This window comes from Apteryx mantelli, chromosome 5 (genome assembly GCF_036417845.1).
Source record: "Apteryx mantelli isolate bAptMan1 chromosome 5, bAptMan1.hap1, whole genome shotgun sequence".
Classification (NCBI taxonomy): domain Eukaryota; kingdom Metazoa; phylum Chordata; class Aves; order Apterygiformes; family Apterygidae; genus Apteryx; species Apteryx mantelli.
The window spans coordinates 34,843,605-34,864,223 of NC_089982.1; the positions used below are offsets into that span (position 1 = coordinate 34,843,605).

General features: G+C 40.9%; 1 protein-coding gene across 4 annotated transcripts in view; it reads left to right on the forward strand.

Moving 5' to 3' along the window:
- The first annotated feature begins 2,532 nt into the window (after positions 1-2,532).
- The window catches only part of SMAD1 (SMAD family member 1), a 49,279-nt gene continuing 31,192 nt past the window's right edge, over positions 2,533-20,619 (forward strand). The window contains exon 1 of one of the 4 annotated variants that reach the window (XM_067297785.1): positions 2,533-2,598. The gene's annotated coding sequence lies outside the window, so the exon portion shown is untranslated. Of the gene's footprint in view, positions 2,599-2,670; positions 2,951-20,619 lie in introns of those variants that run through there. The other 3 variants (XM_067297786.1, XM_067297787.1, XM_067297783.1) reach the window with 3 other exon arrangements.

The window sequence follows — 20,619 nt, forward strand, 5'->3', positions numbered from 1 at the left end:
TGGCACACTTTTTCTGTATTGCCATTTTTTGCTTGCCCTCTAGTCTTCTCACTCAACTGATCTGGCTTAAGGCAGTTCTAACCAGCTCTGCCCAGAACAACCATTCTAGTTATTAAACATCGGGAAAAGGCAATACTAAGTAATTTTGGAGTCAGTGGGTCACACTTTTTTATAACCCTTTTTAGGTAAGGGAACATATTAATGTGATCCTCCCCAAGCCTCAGCATAAGTAGAAAATAATTTAATTCTCTCATGCCAAAGTGAACCAACCAGTCAACCCTAACAACAAAAGCAGTAAAAATGTGGTTCTAACAAGACACCTGACAAACTGCAGTGCTTCCCTAATTATCTTCTTGTCATATCTGTTTAGTGAGAATCATGTACTGAATAGATGCTCAAGCAATGAGAAGCAAACGGAGGGAGCCCGCTGCCCATCACAGTTCTGCAAAACCAGCCTACACAGCAGACTTAGGATGCATGTAAGGCCCTTTCCATGTATTTTTCTGTGGGAGACTGGATCATAAAGACACTCCAAGCTCTTAGGGCACAGGCTACTGCAGTACCTACCACACTTGGCTCTCTTTTAGGCACTACCACAGCACAAAAATAGCAACAATCTCATGTTTCTTCTGTGCTTTGCTTGGAAAAATTGTCATTACATTGACAAATTTAAAAAACATTTTAGTTTGTCTTGAGATAAACCTTTACCAGTCATATCTTCAGCCTATTGCAACACTGTATCAGTGCATGACTGCATATAGAAAGAAAGATTTACTTGCTAACTGTAATTGCCCACAGTACAAATATAAAATACAAGTTGAAGTTAATTGCTGAAGTTCACTCATCTTGAGTCATTTAAAGTGCAAAATGTAAGTGGTAAAATACAAACTTTATCCCAAGCTGACCCTTTTAGCAGCTCTTGGCTTCCCCCATCAATACTGTGGTGTCATTCTGTGTAGGAATTCTTCATGCTTCTGTTGTAGTATACTCTGTGTATCTACCTGGATAAATTTTAGTGTATGAAGTTAGAAGTGCAAATAAACTCACAGCCATAAAACTGATTTTTTTTTTTTTTACCACTGCTGTTGTGCTCTGTTTGTGACCATTTCAGTACTGTTTCTTCAGACTCTTACACACTCAGGTGTACAGGTGAGTAATCAAGGACTACTGTTCAGCTGTGTAAAACTATTATTGTAATTTGTAGGGCCTTAACTTCTCTGGGCCTCACTTCCCTGTATTTTAAAATGAGGTTAGTACAATACCTAGAGCTTCATATACACAGGAAAATTTACTGGCATAAGTAGAGTGGTATAATTATGCCAGTATAGATGTATCATAATATTTTCTCATGTAGACAAGTCCTTTATTTGTTACCTCATATCTCCTTTCTGGAACGATGATGGGGTGAAAGCCAGGGTATTTGCTGAAGAATCAGTTTAAATTCAATCACATTTGTACTACACTCATCTAAGTACTGTAAAGATGCCTTTTAAAACAGTATCTAGAAAAACTTGTCTTTCCTCAAGCAGACTCCAAACTTTCAACCAGATCTACTTTTGAACAGACACTTGAAGATACAAATAGAGTTCAAATTTATTTCAGAGAGCCATAGATGTTAAGAATTCATTACTGTATATCTGATTGCAAAAGAAGCCTCATGCACTTTAATAGGTTTACTTGTATAAATTAGGAGTAACTGCAATAGTAAGTATGGCCAGGATGAGGCCCACATGTAAAGTACCTTGGGATAAAGAGTGATCTGTTATTGGAAGGTATTATTATATTAATAATGACCTCAATGTTAAAAGTAGACACTGGTTGGGGGTAAGGGAGTGAATCACCTATAAGCAAGAGGCAGAATGAAATCCATTTCTATCAGGGTGTTACCAAATTATTAATTTTAATTGAAAGTCCCATTATACTTGGAGTTTTTCTTAAAGCTCCAACTTTTGGAGTCAAGGGGCTGCAGAAGCAGCTCGGTGGTGCTGTAGCGAGTAGAAAAGCATGTTTTCCAACGCTGCCAGCCCTTAGGGCTGCGGAGCAAACTTGGAGGGCACGGCGCGGGTGCGTCCTGGGGCGACGAAACCAGGAGGAAAAGCAGAAATGCCCAAGTGCACCATTGCGCTTCGCCGCCGCTGCCGTTTCCGTGAGTGCCGGGCGCCGGGGCCGTCAGCACCACGGCGAGAGCGGGCGGCCGGGCCGGAGCGCCCGGGGCCGAGGCCGGGACCAGGACAGGGACCGGGGCCGGGACGCAGCGCTCGCAGCGGGGCCAGGCGGCCCGGGCCGGCGCGGCGCAGTGCGCGGCGGGCGCGGTAATTTGGAGAGGATCCCTTGCCGGGCCGGTGCGTGTGTGTGTGTGTGTGTGTGTGTGTGTGTGTGCGCGTGTGCGCGCCCGCGCGCCCCACTGGCAGCGGGGTAAGTGGAGGCTGGGCGGCTGCGACTCCCTGACGCCAGCGCGACCAGATCAATCCAGGCGCGGAGGCAGTGCGAGCGCGGGGCTGCCGGCGGCGGCGGCGGCGGCGGCGGCGGCGGCGGCGGCGGCAGCAGCGGCGCGGGGCGGCCCCGGCTCGCTCGGCCCCTCTCCCCGCCCGGCAGCCGGTAACAACTGCGCGGCCCCTCGCCTCCCCGCGCCGGCCCGCGGGCTCGCCCCGCCGCCGCCGCCGCCGGGCTGGCAGCAGCGCGGCGGCGCGGCCCCCGCCGCCCTCCTCCTCCTGCTCCTGCCCCTGCTCCTGCTCCTCGTCCTCCCCGCTCGCCCCGGCCCCGCGGCGGCGCGAGGGGCCCCGCGGCAGCGCGCCGCGCCGGCGGGAGCGGCTCCGCGCGCGCGTGGGAAGCGGCTCCGCGCTGCGGAGGGAGCGAGGCTGTGCTCGGCGGCATGATGGCGCCCCTCTGGAAGCCCGCGGAGAGAGCGGCGGCTCCGTCCCCTCCGGCCCGCCCGCTGTGAAGTTTCGGGGTAGGTTCCTTTGTGGGCGCCGCGGGAAGGGCAGGTGGCCCCGCCGGAGCCGCCGCTGCCCTCCCGCTGCCCCGCGGGCCGGGCGCCGCCGCTCGCCCCGGCGCGGCCGCATTGTGCCTCGGCGGGACGGGCAGAGCCCTCTTTGTTTTTACGGGGCAGCCTCGCTGCGAGCACCTCGGCTGGCCCCTGCCCCTCTCCTTAGTGCTTTCTCTCGTTTCTTTCTTTCCTTCTTTCCGCAGCACCCCTCCCCTCCTTTTTTTTTTTGATGATAAATTTCTGCTTAGGGGTCAAGGAAAGTTCACTTAATTTTTTTTTCCTCCTCGCAATTAGGAGGTTTGGATGCATACGATTTTCCTCTTCTCAGTATAGTTTCTTCATATATTTGGACTCTGCGGCCAGATAATATCCCGAATATAGATCTTTAAAGTTTATTAAAATGTACTGGTGTGGAAATACTCAGTCATGCATTCAAAAGGATCTGGGCCAAATCGTGACTTTTTTTTATAAACCAAAGTCAGTGGGAGCTCTGACTGAGGAAGGACTGCTGTGCTTGCTCTTTTGTTAGTGGATCAATCTGAAGAAGCTATGTCTCCTGACCTTACAGTTTGCTTTTACAGTATATGAATAATTATAGCTTATTCTAACAAATGATCATTCTTTTGGTGTATTTTAGGAAAAAATGATGCTCAATGAAGGTAAGAAAGCTAACATTTTTATTTGAGGAAGGAGAGGTATTGTTAGATCAAGGTGAGGAAGAACAGAAGTAGATGTGTATTTCAGATACAAGCAAATGGAAAATGTCATTGCCGTGAAACATGTCATTGTTTAGTGGATGTCAGTGTTTAAAGATACAGTACCTGCTAGCTTAGATCTTGTTTGCAAACAGAGGAGTAGCCAACAAGAGAAACTTAGAATGCTTGTTTGATTATTTTTTTCAATAGTTGTGTGTGTTTTTTAAATAGCACACAAGAATAAGACTTAAAAACTGAAGTAACCTAGCCCACAGAGATGACTTTTCCTTACAGACATGTGTCTGTAATTCTGCTAGTCTTCATGTGGCTAAGTGTCTGCACCTTGGTGTGTCAAACAGTAGGAGCAAATCACGCAAAGGAACTTGAGGTGTTAACATTGACTTGATTTTTTTACTTGTCTATAATTACTGCGCTGAATTATGGGAGATTAGTTTCTAGTTGCAACTGATTAATATTAATTTTATTTTTCCATTGAATCAGGGAGCAGTGCTGTGAAGTTTGTAAGAGGTTCTCATTGAATTTTTAGTTTAAGTTTTGAGTGTTCACTCCTCTACTGTGACTGAAAGATCATCAGTGTGAAAAAAATGAAAAATACCTAGCCCTTTTATTTGAAATTCCTGCCCTGGTCTTAGGGATCAAATCCTGCAGTTCACCTCAGACTGTAAGTGGGAGCTTGAGAGAGATTTCCTTTGAGTTCGGTGATCCAGAAGCCTTCCACAGCTATCGGAGAGGATCAGGTTACCCTAAGGGTAGGGATTTGTCCTTGCTTTAGTTTTGACCCCTTCAACCACTAGGTATGTAATCAAATACATTTTTCCCTACTCTGTACCGTTCAACTTGTCTTTTTTGTGTACCCTTGAAGATGTGATGATCCAATATATTTGAGAAAAGTGACTAAACAAGCAGACTGAGATCTTTCAGTGTGTGTGTAAATGTTAACTGTCAAATCAAATATTTAAAAGCTTATGAATTTAGTGTTCGCTCTTCCTCTGTAGTCTGAACGCAAAGTGAAGAGTTGAACGTAAAGAAAAGCAATATAAAGGTTAATAAAGATATTTCTAATGTTTCCAAATACTGGGAAATTATTCAGATTAAATTATGTATTACTTTGATTGGTATAAAGAGTTGAATTTCAAAAATGAAGGGATTGTGACCTTTTTTTCAGTTGAGGCATGAATGCACTGTATATCACATATGGCTAGTGGTCTGCTCTATGAAGTCCAAGTTGTGCGTGTAAAATAAAAGCTCATTTGAGCAGTCTTACAAGCCTAATGGAGGCATCATCTCAGCTTTATGAATAATGTAAGTTGTGTATAATGTGGAGTCCCCAGAGACTGCAGAGAAAGCATCATTACCAGCCTTTTCAACCTGCTGGGGATCTTAAATTGATTTACAGCACTGAACTGGTGCAAAATGATACATCAGGATGACACGGGGTCAACCTGTAAAAGTCTATGATGTGAGCCCGTTAGTTCAGTCATCATAATTAAAGCGTATTATGAGGGCAGCAAAGCAAGTGTTTGTGACATGTCCCATTGTGCTTCAGATATGGGTGGTTTAAGAATCAAATAAAGAGAGCACCGTGCTTATTACTTAAGTTATGCAAAGAGTTGTTGAAATTAAGGCTTGTGGCCCTGTGAAGAATAAAGGCTGAACTAATTTAGGTTGACTGTTAACCTCTTGCTTGCAATCATTACAGACTAAAATAGATGAAGGCATGTGTGCAGCTTTTGAGGTGGGGGGAAGTGGCTGTAAGTGAACATCTCTTAACTGAATTGTGTGTATCTTTTCTCAAGGCTCAAAATCAGCTAGGCTTTACCTGCTGACTGTGCTATCACATATCAAGACAAACAGGCAAACAAGCTAATTGCTTTTTTTTTCTTGGTATTTTTGTCCTACTAAGGGTTGTAACTGTCTGTTGAAATGTTTCTGTAGATCTGAGTTCTTGCATAGGACAGAGCATTTTAGTCATATCTTGAACTATATGACCAAACTTATTTTAGAACAGAGACTGTAATTCTGAATATGGGTTGGCACAGGTCACTTTGCTTTTCTTAGTGAAGGCAACTGTGGTTTAAGATTCATGTTTCTTCTCTAAAGAGCTTAGAAATAGCTTGCCACAGATAGTAAAATGTTCACTGTATTATATATTAAATATCTTAGGTCTTGCTATTTGTGCTGATAAAATCACTATGAATTGTTTCAGGAAAATCCTGCTAAAATTCCTTTTTCTTCTTCTTTCTAGTAGACTGTGTTAATTAATGATTTGAGGGTTTCGCCTGTATTAGAGGTTTAACCAACTCTTCATACCTGGTTTGGTGTGAACTCAGCACTGCATCTCTTGAGTTTCTCCCTGCCAAGGAAGAAACTTCTCTTACATACTAATTTTTAGTCACAAGTGTAGCTCAAAAAACTAATTTCAAGGGATATGAGAGAGGCAAAGAAAGTAAGTAGTCAGTATGGTGAAAGATTCATTAGCCTTCAAGTTCAGTTACATCTCAACACAAAGTACTTTAGCTAAGGTGCTTTCTGAGTGGTGTAAAAGAATTAAGGTTGCTTTTGGGTACAGTGTTATATAAAATGTGGACATGGAGCTGTCTTGTACTGTGTTAACACAGAGGAATGAAATGACCTTATTGAAAGGAAGGCCGTAAAACCTGTGAAAATGAAAATCAGGTCTCACAGCCTTGCTTGAAGGTTAATGAAGTGATTCTTCTAATGATTTTTGTTTGTTTGTTTGTTTGTTTGTGGTTTAGGTTTTTATGACAGACTCACCCCAGTGCCCTTTTGGAGGAGGGAATGGTCTGTTTGGCCCACAAAAACTTGCTTTCCTCTAGTATCTGCAGAGTAGCCTTGTTCCAGAGGCCTTTCTTCTAAATGTGGCAGTGTCTCAAAAAATTGAAAGCATACAAGTCTTAATAAAGATGATACACACTTTCTACAAGTTTACCTTTGAAGCTTACTTAACAGAGAAGTCACATTTAAAACATAAACACCAAACTGGCAAGCATAGCTTGAAATGCTGGTGACTTAAAGGCTTATCTATGTAGGCATCTTGCACTTCTCTAGCTATTTTACTCCAGCTAAAATCATGTAACTTTAGAACAGCATAGAGGAGTTTTATACTAGAATAGCTGTTTTCATTTGGGATGGGAATTAAGTTATTTTAAATTGACACTTTTTTAATTGATAGAACTGTATCCGTACAGACTGTTGTATAACAATTTCCATTAGAATGTGGCCATTCTTAAAGATTCAGAATAACAAGAGAAAATGTTAGATTAGGCCTTTTGTGAAGTGCCTTACAAGGGTGGAAATCAGGGGTGATGAGCAGGACACTCTTAGCTGTTAATGGCTGCCACAAAGATCCCTATCCTCCTCAGAGAACAAATGTTAATTTGCATCAGAGAAGCTCTTTTGTTTTGTGTGTATTTGAGGGGGGTGCCTTTGGGTTTTTTTAGCAGGATAGAGAAGCCAAACATTTCATAAAATAAACAGGCTAATTTAAAGGAACGTAAAGCATTTTCAGGAAGGAACCCAGATCTTACAGAATCTCTTCCCACTTCATTTGTTTGTCTTTACGTGTTGGCTGTGAAAATGCCTCATAGTTGAATAGGAGCAAAGATTGAGCATATACTTTTAATTAGATTTTGTGAGGTCAAGTATTCAGTTCATGTAACACTGAACTTTACTGAATTGTGTAGATGGGTCATTTTTGTTTTTATTTGGGGAAGGAGGGAATATGTGATATCAGGTACTCTGGCATCAGGATTGCTACCATAGAAGTGTTGTGTAGCGATGTGACCACAGGACTGTCCCCTGATAGCAGTGCTTTGCATGCTATCATTACTGTCATTAAATTATGAAGAATTCTGTGCAAGTTCAAATTCCTTTACTCAGTTGTACTCTTCCTGTGAGTGCTGTCTCTTGGGAGACTGCATAAAAGCTGAGTTTAGATCAAGTGTTGAGGCTTTTTTCTTTAGACTTGTCAATACAGGGGACTTGACCAGTACAGCTACTCTGGATACTTGCAGTTTCGTCATTCTAGCATAACTCTGACTGTAATTGTTCTGGACTAATGTCACTTTTATTTCAATATAGAGTATCCACATGGGAGACTGATATTGGAATAGATGCAGCAGTCACCCATCTTTTTTGTTTTGTTCCCTGTCACCCTTTCCATAGCATGCACAGGCGAAGTCTGGAGTACAAAGAGGAAGACAAATTATTTTTAAACATGCCTTTTTGTAAGTCATTATATTTAGGCACTGTTCAAAGCAGTATCGTCCAAAGACAACTATTATGTTGACTTGCCATGTAAGCAAATGATTAATGTGATTCACCAGTGATTTCTGAAGTATTATTTCATATTTCTTTGCTTATAAAGGGAATGCTCTTTCCAACATGGCAGCAGATGAGACTGTCTGAATAAGTCAGTATAGACAGTCTAAATTATAGCACTTAATGGTCTTCAGAAGTATTTAACTTGCAAGTTTTTATCATTAAAATCATTAAAATGCCAATCCACATCAAAGTGATCTGTGGACTATAAATCCAGCATTGGATAACTGGAAATCAGATATCATTTAAATTTTTTTATAATGTTAAAGTGATTATAGACAGTCTTGAGTGTCTTTACTGTTTTCTTCCTTCCATGCTCATTATGGATGTAAGAATCATGTCTGCCTAAAAACTTCAACTGGTGGACCTTATTTCAGCACTCAGAACTGTTGTTAGAGAGGAAACTGCAAATGTACCATTTTCATATATATTTTGTGCAGGAGTAGAAAATGGTTTTCAGTATTTACAGTGTTACAGGGTTTGACTGTTGCAGAAATTTCAAGACTCTAATGTATGTGTATCAAGAAACCTTGATGTTCAGATTGCTTGGGTCATGTAGTGACCATAGTTTATAATACTTTTACTTGCTTGAGCTTTTCTTCCTCAGTTTGTTCAATATGGGGGAATTAGTATCTCATTATTCTGTGTTTATGTAAAAAGACACTGAGGATGTTTATCTGATATATCATTTCAGACTCCCGATTTCAAGCATTTTTAAGGCATTGCCAACAATAACAGTATTCTGTCTATGTAGTGTGATGAAAACAGAGCACGAGACAGTTAAAGATACCTTATTCTTACTGTGGTATATATATGGGATTATTCACACTTGACATGTATGCTGTGTTTTCATGTGCACAGTATGGACACAGTATGGATGTCTAAAATAACATGCACTGGTGTTGAGGGTTAAAGTATCTGGATCAGAGAAAGGTAGACTTACCCAGGGTAAAGTTGAGAAAAGCCTGCAAATTTATCGAAGTGTGTGTGTATTGCCTATTTATATATAAATACTTAAATGCTACTTATATATAGGTGAATAATTAACAGCAGGAAACTGCTGTAGATCAGAATCTTTCAGTAGTTCACAAGCAGTGAAAAAAGTGGTTGAAAAGTGGCTTCTTATCCTTGCTGTATGAAGCAAGGTGACAGAGACAGGTACAAATGAATCAAATTTTAATGGAACAAAGCTATGTATGAAGCAAACCTCAAGGATACAAACAGTGAAGGAAGGATGAGCAAGGCAGCTCTCTGAGACTTCTGAATGGTTTAAAAATATTCTAAAATTTATGTAAAATTTGGGGGGGGGTTATTTCTCTTTTTTTTTCTCTGCTTTGCATTTTGCTCCCCCTGATTTGTATTTGAAATTCTTAAAAGAAGCTCAGTGAGGTCACAGGACATTTTAAATAGAACTCTTTGAAGTGGTGAAAATTAGGGAAACAAACTAAGTGACCTGGCTGGGATTTTCATCATCATTCATGAGAGTCTATTCTTTGGAGAATTCCGGCCAGATCTTCAATGTTGTGTTGAAACTTATACGTTTTTAGATTAACACCACTGAATCCATGAATTTGGCTTCCTGGTGAAAATGCTGTATTACTTTAAAGAACAGTTCTCTTGTGACTCTGACTATGCAAGGCAAATGAAGCTCTGTCCTCATTTGTAACTAGTATTTCCTGAGATTCCTCTCCCTAACCAGTAGGCGCTTGATGTGATTTTGTATCTGCGCTGAAGCAAGCAGAGTTCTATCCAGTTTTCCTGGACTAATTGTTCTTTTGGTGTGGAACAAATCCTTGTAGTTTTCAAATGGATAGCAGGTATTTGTTTTGAGAACTTCTTTTTTCTATTTGTAATAACAGAGCATCATTGTTTTGTCAGAACAGTGATAGAAAGTAGTTTTGAAGTTTCTTACCCAGGACCTTCTTAGAGAGCTGATAACACGTGCATGATGGCTTCTGGAATTGTCAACTGAACAATGTGATTACATTGGCTTAATTTCAAACATGTAGTCTTTCAGGAATCTCAAACACGTCTAAATGTGTGCTTCCCTGAGGTAGGGAGACAGAGACACTGATCATGTGGCTTTTTTGGGGTCTCACCGTGAATCTTCAATGTTCAGGACCAGAGTTTGGTCTCTTTCACTTATAATCTCTTGGTCTTCTTTCCCTTCTTGGTCTTACAATCTCTTAATGTTGGACACTTCCACCTTTATATTGCTGAGAACAGGAGCTATGTAGCTATATAAAACAGAAATTGGTTACGTCTTTGTCTCCATTGCATTCTTCTAATTACCTGGTGAATTCAGTGAAGAACTGTACTATTTCAAAAGGTGAGAATTTTGACCTTGTTGAATGCCTCAGGAAACCTGGCTATGTGTAGGTTGCCATCTCAGCTATTACAGTTTCCTGTTTTGCATTTTTGCCCACTGCTGGCTTTGCAGTCTGGCATACTTAATAATAGGCCCTTTATTATCCATGCTCGTATCAGTGTTAAGTGCTTCCACTTGGATGTAATAGCCAAAGGAAAACTCTTTGTCTGTATTAACTTAAAAAATTAAGGTAACTTAATTATAGTTTTGATAATGTGTAGTATTAGATTTAATCTGGGAAACACTGTAAATACTTGCACCTTAAAACTCTGTAGCGTGGGATATTTTTGGACAGACAGGTATGAAATCGCTTTTCTTTTTCCTTAAGGTTGCCATCTAGTTACCTAGAGCAGAAAACAGTGGTATCAGAGGAGGGCTGAAGGCTGTTTGGTTATTCAGAGCCAGCTAGGGCAGAGCTTTTTCCTCAGGGAAAGAGGCAAGGTTTGACAAGGTTTGGAATGCCACAGAGACTGAAGTACTGATATCTGTGTGAACTAATGCTAAATCTTTGTCCTGGATATCATTTAAAATTAGAAGGGAGGTAGTTCCACAAGATGGAGAGGGCTCCGTCTAACAGCTCTGCTCCTCCAAACCCCAGCCACACATTTCTTCGCATATTTTGGCTGGGTGACTCTGGTACTCATCCTGCTCTGAGCTGATTCAACTGCTCTGGAGAACGCTTTTCATTGTTTTTGCCAGGTTAGGAAGGTGAATCAGCTGACAGACCTGAGTGGAGGGGAAGTGATGCTGGAGTACCAAAGCTGGTACAAGGGAATAGAGGAAGACCTTTTCTCTTTGGTTGGCAGCAAGCATTAGAGCTACTCATCTGCTTGTGGACCTTGCTGGCTGAAGGCAGTTATTGGAGGTAGCTGGTTATAAATGAGTGCTACAGTACTCCCAACTGAAGACTTCCTTGAAATGCTTCCTTGACAAGGTCTAATCTACAGGTTTTTTTCCCAGATACTTATGTTGATGATTAGCATGGTTAGGTGATATCACCAACAGCTACATCAGTCACAAAGCCCCAGTGTAGTTATATTGGCAGCAAAACTACAAAAATTAATGATACAGCTTATTTTATGGGGGATAAGAGGGGAAGGAGCAGGAGGATTACTTAAGCTTTCCTGGTCAAGTGCTATTTTGCTAGTATGAACTGCAGCTGTATTAGAAGAGTTTTTCTAACTTAATATAACTATGAGCAAAACGCATTTAGTGCAGATTCTGTATAAGATAGGGCAAATGTTTTTTCTCATGGGGGGAAAAGACTGTCCTTTAAGTTTAACTTCTTGGTAATAGAAACTTTGTTTTCCACTTTAAAGTATGAAATAATTTGAAACAACTGCCAGACCAGGTATTGGTAGCTGCATTATCAAGAAGCTAGAGAACAGCTAATTCCTAAATCCATTTAGAAATGTTCTGTAAAAATAGACTGGCATTACCAGAAACCATTGCCAATGAAGAGAGTTAGTGTAGGTGAAGATGATGCATGCTATAAGCCAGTGGACTGTTTATTAGTTTCCTGAGTTCTGCAGTGCTTCATAAGTCACTTTGAAATTTTTAGCTTTGAGTCCCTTTTTCTCAAAAGAAGTTTAGAAAGCACTTGTCTTAACTGTGTAGAGTAAATGTGTTTAAAAATCTTTTTTTCTTGTTACTGCTAGCTTTTTAATCTCCTTAGACATTGCGTTTTTTAAATATGTTTCTTGATTTCAGTGAATAAGCCTAAATACCTACAAATTAAACTCCTTTGATATTTTCCCTAGTTGCAGTGCCTGAGTGAGATTCTCACTGAATTCCTTTATAGCTTTATAGTGTTATGCCAAGGAACTATTCAGATGCTTGGGAATCGGACTGTGACTTTTTTTCCCAAGCTTGCCTACAGTCACCTTTGAAATTTTGTACTGCGCAGAAAACACCGCATTACTGGCATAAAGACTGAAGGGCTGTTTACTGCAGTTTACTGGCTAAGTGTTCCCTTTTCCCTCATCCCTACTAGTCTGTCAGATATGATTCTTGCTTATGGTCAGATCTGATGAATCTCTCATAGTTTGTAAACTGGGAGCAGGCAAGTAGGTGAAGATGCATGTCAGAGCCTTCCTGATGATACCTCCACAAAAATGTTCTCTTCATTCTGCTGTGTTGCTCTTTTCAGTCACCTAACCAATTGTTTGCTGAAGGAATTATTGACAGAGCAGGATAGTAAATGTATGTCCTCATCTTCCTGGAGTGATGGCATCTGCCTTTATGCCATCACGTGTCCTTCAGAGCTGGCTGAGGAGCTTCCTGCTCTAGCAGATTTCCTCTGCCTGCTGTCCCCTTAGGGCTACCCTAAGATCTGCTGGCAGAACTGTTCCTGTGAAGGTCCTGAAATGGTTGCAGCTAATGTAACCTGAGTTTCCAATTTGAACCCACAATTTGAAATTAATTTGCTTTATGTTGGCTGAAGGGAATTGAGGAGTGCTTCTGTGTGTATCTGTGCTCATAGATTGGAGAGTGGTCATTTTTGGGAAGGAAGGAAGTGGGCAGATTGGAGGAAAGTGGGCAGCTTGATAACTTAGAATTTGTGTGCATTGTCTCAGACTGGAGAAGATACAGAAGGAGACTTCCAGGAAATTTGAGAGGGTGCGTGTCCTGTTAGAAGAAACAGCAGTCCGATATGCTCTGTGAAGAAGGTGAATAAAATTGATGTTGAACAGTCTAGTCTGATTACTGCTTGGCTCCCAATCTCAGTCCTGGTGCCCAGATATCAGTGATAGATGTGGTATTGACTTTTCAACACAAGCAACATCATCACTGACGCCAATGTCCACGTTGCTTTGGGAAAGATGCTTAGTGTCCGTGCAGCACTCATGCTGCTTGCAAGGAGGGAAGGGGGCACGGGGCTGCGTCCACCACGTATAATAAGCCTTCCTGATTGTCTTTGTCCTTCTGGAGATTCAGCAAGGGACCTCCAGCAGGCACCTGCTTCTCCTCCACCTTGCACTCCCATGTGTACATCTGTGAAGGGAGGAGTTTGAGACCTACCCTGAGAGCTGGGAGCACCGGTGGCAGGCTGCTGTGACTAATGTTGCATATTTCTGAATATAGGCAGGTTTCCATCACACTTTGGCCTAGTTTCTGGCCTTCCCCTGCCTGGGACACTAGGGCTGTCAGGCTTCCAGGCCAGCCAGCAGTCTGCATCGCCTGAGCCAAAAGGCTCGTTATCTTGAGAACCTGGCAGCCTGGGAGCCCTAGCTTCAGCCCCATAATTAAAGGCATCTAAATTCTCAGCTTAAAAAGAAGGAGTCTGAAATCTTTGTGTGCTTTCTTTGTGTGCTGGCTTTTAGCCTAGAAGTAAGTAGTCCTGGAGAGCTGCAAGTCCTGGAAATTCATCCTGGCAGGCTTGCTTTGCAACTTATCCAGGGCTCGGGGTCCTTCTGCCCACTGTACTGGGACAGCTATCACTGCTGTTCAGTAGCAGACAGCAGTGGAAAATTTGGGAAGTGTTACGCCTGTTTTAGCTAGTCTGCTGCTGACCCTAGGGAATGTGTGTTGTTCAGGAAATACCATGTTTCGGTGTCTCAGCTGTAAGGTTGCAGGACTTCAGTTTTGCAAAACCTAAATTTTGGAAATTTAGATTGGGCTTGGAAAACGATGGTGGAATGAATAATGAGTTTCCTGAATTTCATACGTAGAATCGTATAAGGCTCTGTTAGTAAAAAAGCTCACAGATAAAGAAAGGATGCTTAGTGATTATGTGGCTTGATTCCTCTTCTGAAAGCATAGATAAAGCTTACAGATAACCAGGGATCAGACAAATAGATTGCAGTCATTTTCTCTATCTATGTATCTGTTGATTGACACCTTTGTACAAAATCCTCCAAAGCCTTGATCTCAGAAATATGAGAAAACAGTTTGACATGATATTCTGCAGATATTCTGACTGTGGGGTGGTGACGGCTGGTTTTGCTTCATTCTGTAATTTTCTGGATCTCTTTGAATCCTCAAATACAGGGACACCCTCATTTTGTGCTTTTAAAAAGGGGGATGTGGGTCTGAGGCCTCTGGACCTGTGCTCTATCATTCCTTGTTGCCAGTAGTTAGGAGGCACTTTTATTTGCCTGAGATCAATGCAGAAGCACTGGCACATGCCCAGGTCTCAGCCCAAGTGCCTCACTTGCAGGTTCCTCGCTGAAATAGCCATAGGGCTCTTGCTCAGGGCAAGCTGCCTCTAGCCAAGTCACTTGTCCTCTGCCTGTATGGTGTGCCTGTATGTGTTGCTTGGGGTAATGGCACGTGCTCTCGTGTAGCTGTATTGGAGCCATCCTACTAGCAAACATTTTGTGCTTGTGGTTGCCACTATGGCTTTCTTCATCTAATAATACTTGCCTCTCAGTCAGTAGCTTTCGGAGTGGTGTTCTCTGCTTGACAGTGGGTGAAACGAAGGCTTCAAGTGAGAAAGTGTCTTGCCCAAAGTTATGTGGAAGAAAATAGGACTTGTGTTTTCAGAGCTGCACCTCAGCAGTCTCTGTGACTCCTTCTGCTGGCAAGCTTTTATGGGCTTAGATATGTCAGAAAAAAATTGCACTGATAACAAATTCAGTTACAGTCAGTAGACTCCTTCAGAGTAAACTGCTCTTAAGAATGGAACTTTTTCATTTCATCAGGGAACCCACACTCACGTGGAAGGTCGTTGGCCTGATTGCTGACCGAGATAATGCATGATATATTTCGTTTCAGATGTGCCTACCAGTTTAGGAGGAAAGCTAGTGCTGCTGAGGCTTGGTCTTCAGTTTAACCACATTTGCTACTTCGGTTTAGTAATTAGTAATTATCTTGATCAAAACATTTGTAAAAATAGAGGCTTAATGTAAATGCCTTCATATTTCTGTGTCAATAACTTTATTCACATGTATAATTTTTTTTATATTAGTGGAATTGCAACCATACTAGCATTACATTAGTGTGTAGTTGAAGGCAGTTCAAGTTTTTAGTGTAGACAGGCTCAAACTTGTAATTCACATGTCACTAAAAGCTTTTATCAATCTAGATCTGTATTTGTTCATGTATTTTAAAGACAAACTGAAAGTTTCCTGGCTTGATCTCAGGTGGATCCCTGTAAATACATATTTGCTTGTAAATCTCTATCTTTAAAGATTCTCATCTTCTTCTGTATAAGCTGAAGAGGCATTTCTAAGCATTGTGATCTTGGTCTCTTCTGCTTATGAAGGGTCTGGCACATTCAGGTGGCTCGACAAATACCAAGCGAGTGCCAAGAAGCATTTGGTGCAATGTGATAGTGCAGCTGCTGCCCACTGACTGTCTTGGGGACCAGGAACAAACTGGGTTTTGTGTCACGCGGGAGTTCAGTCCTGGTTTTCAGAAGACCACTAATGGCATCCAGTAATTAAACAATGTTTCGTTGGAGGGTGGAAATCTGGCAGATCTCGATGTTTGTTTCTGGGTTGTATAAACTTGGCTTGTAAAGCTATATCATCTTTAAACACTTTCTCTGTTCAGAATGATAGCTGTGAATTGGTTGTGAATTGTGGGACATTTCACAAAAGTTAATGTAGATCTTCCCCTGTGTCTTGTCTTTTTAAAGATGTGATGAATATATGGTGTTTTAAAAGTCACTTAAAGACAAAAAACCCACCCCTCCTTAGATTTTGCAAATTAGGCAAAAGAGAGGAAAACTAGAGGAATCATTTTTAGAAAAATAAAGTGTGCCGCTAATCAATATGCACCTAGTTATGTTTTAATAGTGGCAAATAAAGAGGCTATTTTTATTTCAAATGGTAGATGGGGGACTAATCTGCAAACAAAAGAAAATTAACAACCTTCCTTTTTGTTTTACTTTTCATCGGTTTGTTCTGCTTTACCGAGGCTTAACATAATGGCACTTTTATTCGTGAATAAATAAATTTTTTTCCTCCTCAGTTTTTCTTGTCTCTTGCTTTGGTGAAACATTCTGCTTTAAAGCTGAGGATCTTGAGCTGTAATATAACATCTTCACTTAGACTATGATAAATGAGGTCTGGGTCACAGTCTTTAGAAGTGGTTTAATGTAGCTGATGTAACTGTATCAGTGCAAGCTCTTAGTAAAATGAATCATTAGTAGGAACAGTGGCTTGTATCAGCTGAGCTTAACTGTTTTGTATGTGGTGTGGTTCCCTCCTTAAAATACTCTGTTGTAAAAGTACCCTAGAGTGGGCCAACAAATGTGTTCCTAATTCCATGCAGTCTATGCTAATATGTGTCATTCTGTGATTGAAGATAAAGCACATCTTGCATTTTATGAGCTTAACTCAAAAATCTTGATACCTAAGTGATCATGGGCATTTTTCTTCCTGTTTTTAAAGGTTTTCCTTTATGTTATAAATGCATGTTTTAACTACTTTAAAAAAAATCCATGAAAGTGACATGTTAACAAATTCCCCTTGTCTCACCTGTGAAGGAAGCTCCTCCCGTCCTATCCTGATGAATTAGAGGGAAATGCTTTTTTCAGCTGATAAAAAGAAATAAAATTCCATGCCCTTCCCAAAGGAGGAATTCAACAATTGAACAAGTGGCGTGGGACCATGTGTTGGTTTGTAAAAGGATATAGTTTGTAAAGATGTTTCCTTTGATGCCTGTGATGAATATGGATGTATTTCCATTGGAGAGGGTTTTGATTAAATTATGCAATTAGAGCTGACCAGACAGATCTAAATATAGGAAAAGGTTTCAGTTATCCTGCCTTTGTGTGTATTAACACACCCACACAGATGTGTGTTTGTTATTGTTGCAAACAACACCTGTTTTCTAAAGACAGTTCAAAAAGTCAGGAAAGGGAATAATCTTTGTGGAAAAAAATTACACAGGACTGTTATGATGAAAGGGGAAAAAACTCTTTTCTCAGCTTTTTGACGCTTTAGGAAAGGACTTTTAACTTACTTCAATAGCTAGGCTAGTTACGGTATCTTTATGGATATCCTAACTTTCCAAAGTTGATGGGCAGTGTGACAAACTGGTCTACTGGCTGTTCTGCTTTTCCTGGACTTGGCCTATGTCAACTAAGGATGCCGACTTCTTGCCTGCTACTGCACTCCTTATGGAGTTAACTACCCCTCAGTATGAGCAGATAAATCTGCCCCAAGGATGCACAAAAGATACCCTCTGTGAGGGCTAGTAATTCATTCTGTCTGCTGCCAACCATTTGCAATTTTTTTTCATTTGAATGTTTGGTTTTATTTCTGGGCTTTTTTTAAGAGGCCTTCAGCTTGGAGAGAGTGTGAAAAATGAAGAATCTCCTCTTCTATGGCATATCAAACAAAACTTATGAACGCTATCTTGAGATGAGAGAATATTGTAGTTCACAGCATTGTTTTCATCTTTTAGATTATTTAAATGAATTTCATAATTTTGTAATCCCATCTGTGTTAAAATTTTTACTGAATTATCAAACTACACTTCCTTCCTGACTTAAGATATTAAATTGCAGTTTTAGAGAGAGTTTTTGATGAAACATCTGGTTCAGTCCAGCTGCTTGCTGACATCAGAAGGGATTTGCCCACACCTGGGGGTATGGTTTGGTGCATCTATTTGTACCAGCCTTGGTGTGTACCAGACTTATTCAGCTTGCTGACCGAAGAATAAACTTTAGTTAGTTTAGAGCTAGCTCTTTTTCTGTTGTCTTGGCAAGTTGAATCAGCTCAGGAGACCAGCAGGCATTAAAGGAAGAAGATGAGGGTGTGCGATTTCATGGACTCTCACAGGCATCTGAACACAGGAATGAGTAAAATTCAGCAGTGCAAACTAGAAATTTACCATTGCTTTTCAACCATGGTTAAAACTGCATAATTTGAGGATTTGGTGATCATTTAGAGAGGCCGTACATGTTAGTGTTTCTTGTAAACAGGGAGGAACAGTGCTTTAAGTGTAGATAAGCTTCTTGCAAGATATGTTGTTCAGATCTGTGATTCAGGTGTACAGTTTTTAGTGTGTCAGAAGAACAGTTAGTTACACAGGGCAGTATTGGCATTGGGAAGGGAAGAAATGTTCTTAACTAAGCAAAAGAAAAGACTAAGTTGTTGAAGAATCTCTGTTAAAATTGGAAGAGAGGCCTTTACTGTGTTCTTTAACATTTCACACAATTGTGTAATTATTTACAAAGACTTTTATGCCAGTTTAGCTGGATTATAGCACAGCTATCAGTTACTAATGTACATGGAAACCAGGTATTATACAGTAACTTCAATTTGAGAAGGTAAGATACAAATCTAGAAAACCTGTAAGAATTTAGTATTGCTTTGCTGTTGTAATAGCGACAGTCCCGGCTTTAAGGGCATGGTTCAGGGATTGTCTGCTGGAAGCTGGATGGGTAGGGGAATGAAAGAAAAGCTATGGTTTATCACAGAAACCAGCCAGACGCTTTGTGCTTGGTTTGAAGTGTGGTGATCATTGGCAGAGAGCTGGCAGGTGTTGGTAGTAAAAGGTTATTTCTCTCTGCTCCTTAGTAACTGAGCAGTGGGGTTTTTATTTTGTTGTTTTTTTCTCTCCCATAGATAAAGCATACATTGGCCCTGCCATTTCATTTTGAGTGAACAATGAATCTGCTTTTTGGGTCTCAGGTCACATTCAGGACTTATAAAATTGACTTGGTTTATTAAATAAGTTAGAAGGTGTGCAAGTCCTCCTTCTGAAGGAGAATGTTTTTGGTAGTTATATGCTCTATTGGGAACTGCTAGATAATTCTTGCAAGAAACATTATGAACTTCTGCTAGTTAGTAGGGCTCCAGTCAACAGCTGCTTTTTACATGAGCCTTCCTTTTATGCTCTCTTAACTTCTGCTGAATTAAAGGGTACCTGTTGGTATCTAAAAGGGTTATCTCTGTGGCGAAGCAATGGTATAAGGGAGACGTTCTTTTTAGGGCAATCCCTCATTCAAATACAGCAAGCACTTGTCCTAGAGGAGGTTTCTCAGACACGATGCTTTGGTTAGTGTCTGGCTCTCAGGAACCAAGCCAGAGGCTACTTCATAGAGCAGGCTGGAAACAGTGATTGTCGTTTTCAGAAATGAAGAGGAAAGTCAAGTCAGAGTCTGTATAAAGAGCCTCTCTGATGAGTTTTACAGGAGTTTGAATTGAAAGTTGCTTCCTTTCTGCGTGTCTATTGTAATGCCACTGAGGTGTCTCCAAGGTTTCCATGCATTCTTCCAAGATGAGCCAGATCTGATCTTCTACCCTAAGAAGGTGCAAAGAAAGAACCCCGATAAAAACAGAGTAATGCAGCAGAAGGCTTCACACATCTCCCTTTACATGTCATGTTTTGAGAAGAAGGAAAAACAAAACTTCTTGCTACTTACTCCAAGAATAGGGAGACAGAGAAAGTTACTGCACAATCTGTTGTAGCACATTCCAGCATTACAAGTGCTTAGACTGCATGCTTTTTAGTAATGCATGGAAATAGTTCTTGCAGTGAGCAAAGTGACAGCTCCGAGGTTTCTAAGCCAAAATCTGACTTTTTTTTTTTTTAAGAAAAAGGTCTAACTATTGTAGTGAGGAAAAATATGAATTGGTGAACAGATGAGTGTCTTTCAGAGAAGGTAAAATTTACTAAGTATTTTTGAAGAAGCAAATTAAAATCTCTCTGCTTGTTATCTCTTTATATTGTCAATAACTAATGGATATTGAGAAGGAGGTATATTGACTAGATTTTAAAAATTCATTTAATCTTATTTTATTCAAAGACCAAATTTCTCTGTTAAGAATTGTATAGATTCCCTTCACTACAGTTCTTGGCCTTTTTTATGCCTGACTGTGGTGAGCATATATTAACAATATTTAATGAGATTCCTTTTGCCTGCATCCCTGAGCCTGTAAGACAAATAATAAAATTAGTAGACTAGTCAGAGCTGCTTCTTGTTTGCTGAAACTTGGCCTAGGAGTTGTTTCACCTCCGCCATGGGAGGCCACCATGTAATTGTCCTACCCCTTTCTCCACCCACTGAAAACAACCACTGATGCAAATTGGGAGAGTTTCCTATGGGATCTCCTGTGGGAATTAGAAAATGGTTGCTTTGAATATTTTACTGTCTGCTTGGTGTTGCTGACAGGATAACTATCCCTCTTTGAGGGCTGGAAACTTCACTTTTAGGCATTTTGCCTAAGTAAGTTCCTTTAAATACAAGGCAGGCTAAACAGCTATTTGTATAATACTCATTTTTTTACTCGCAGACTGCACGTATGTTT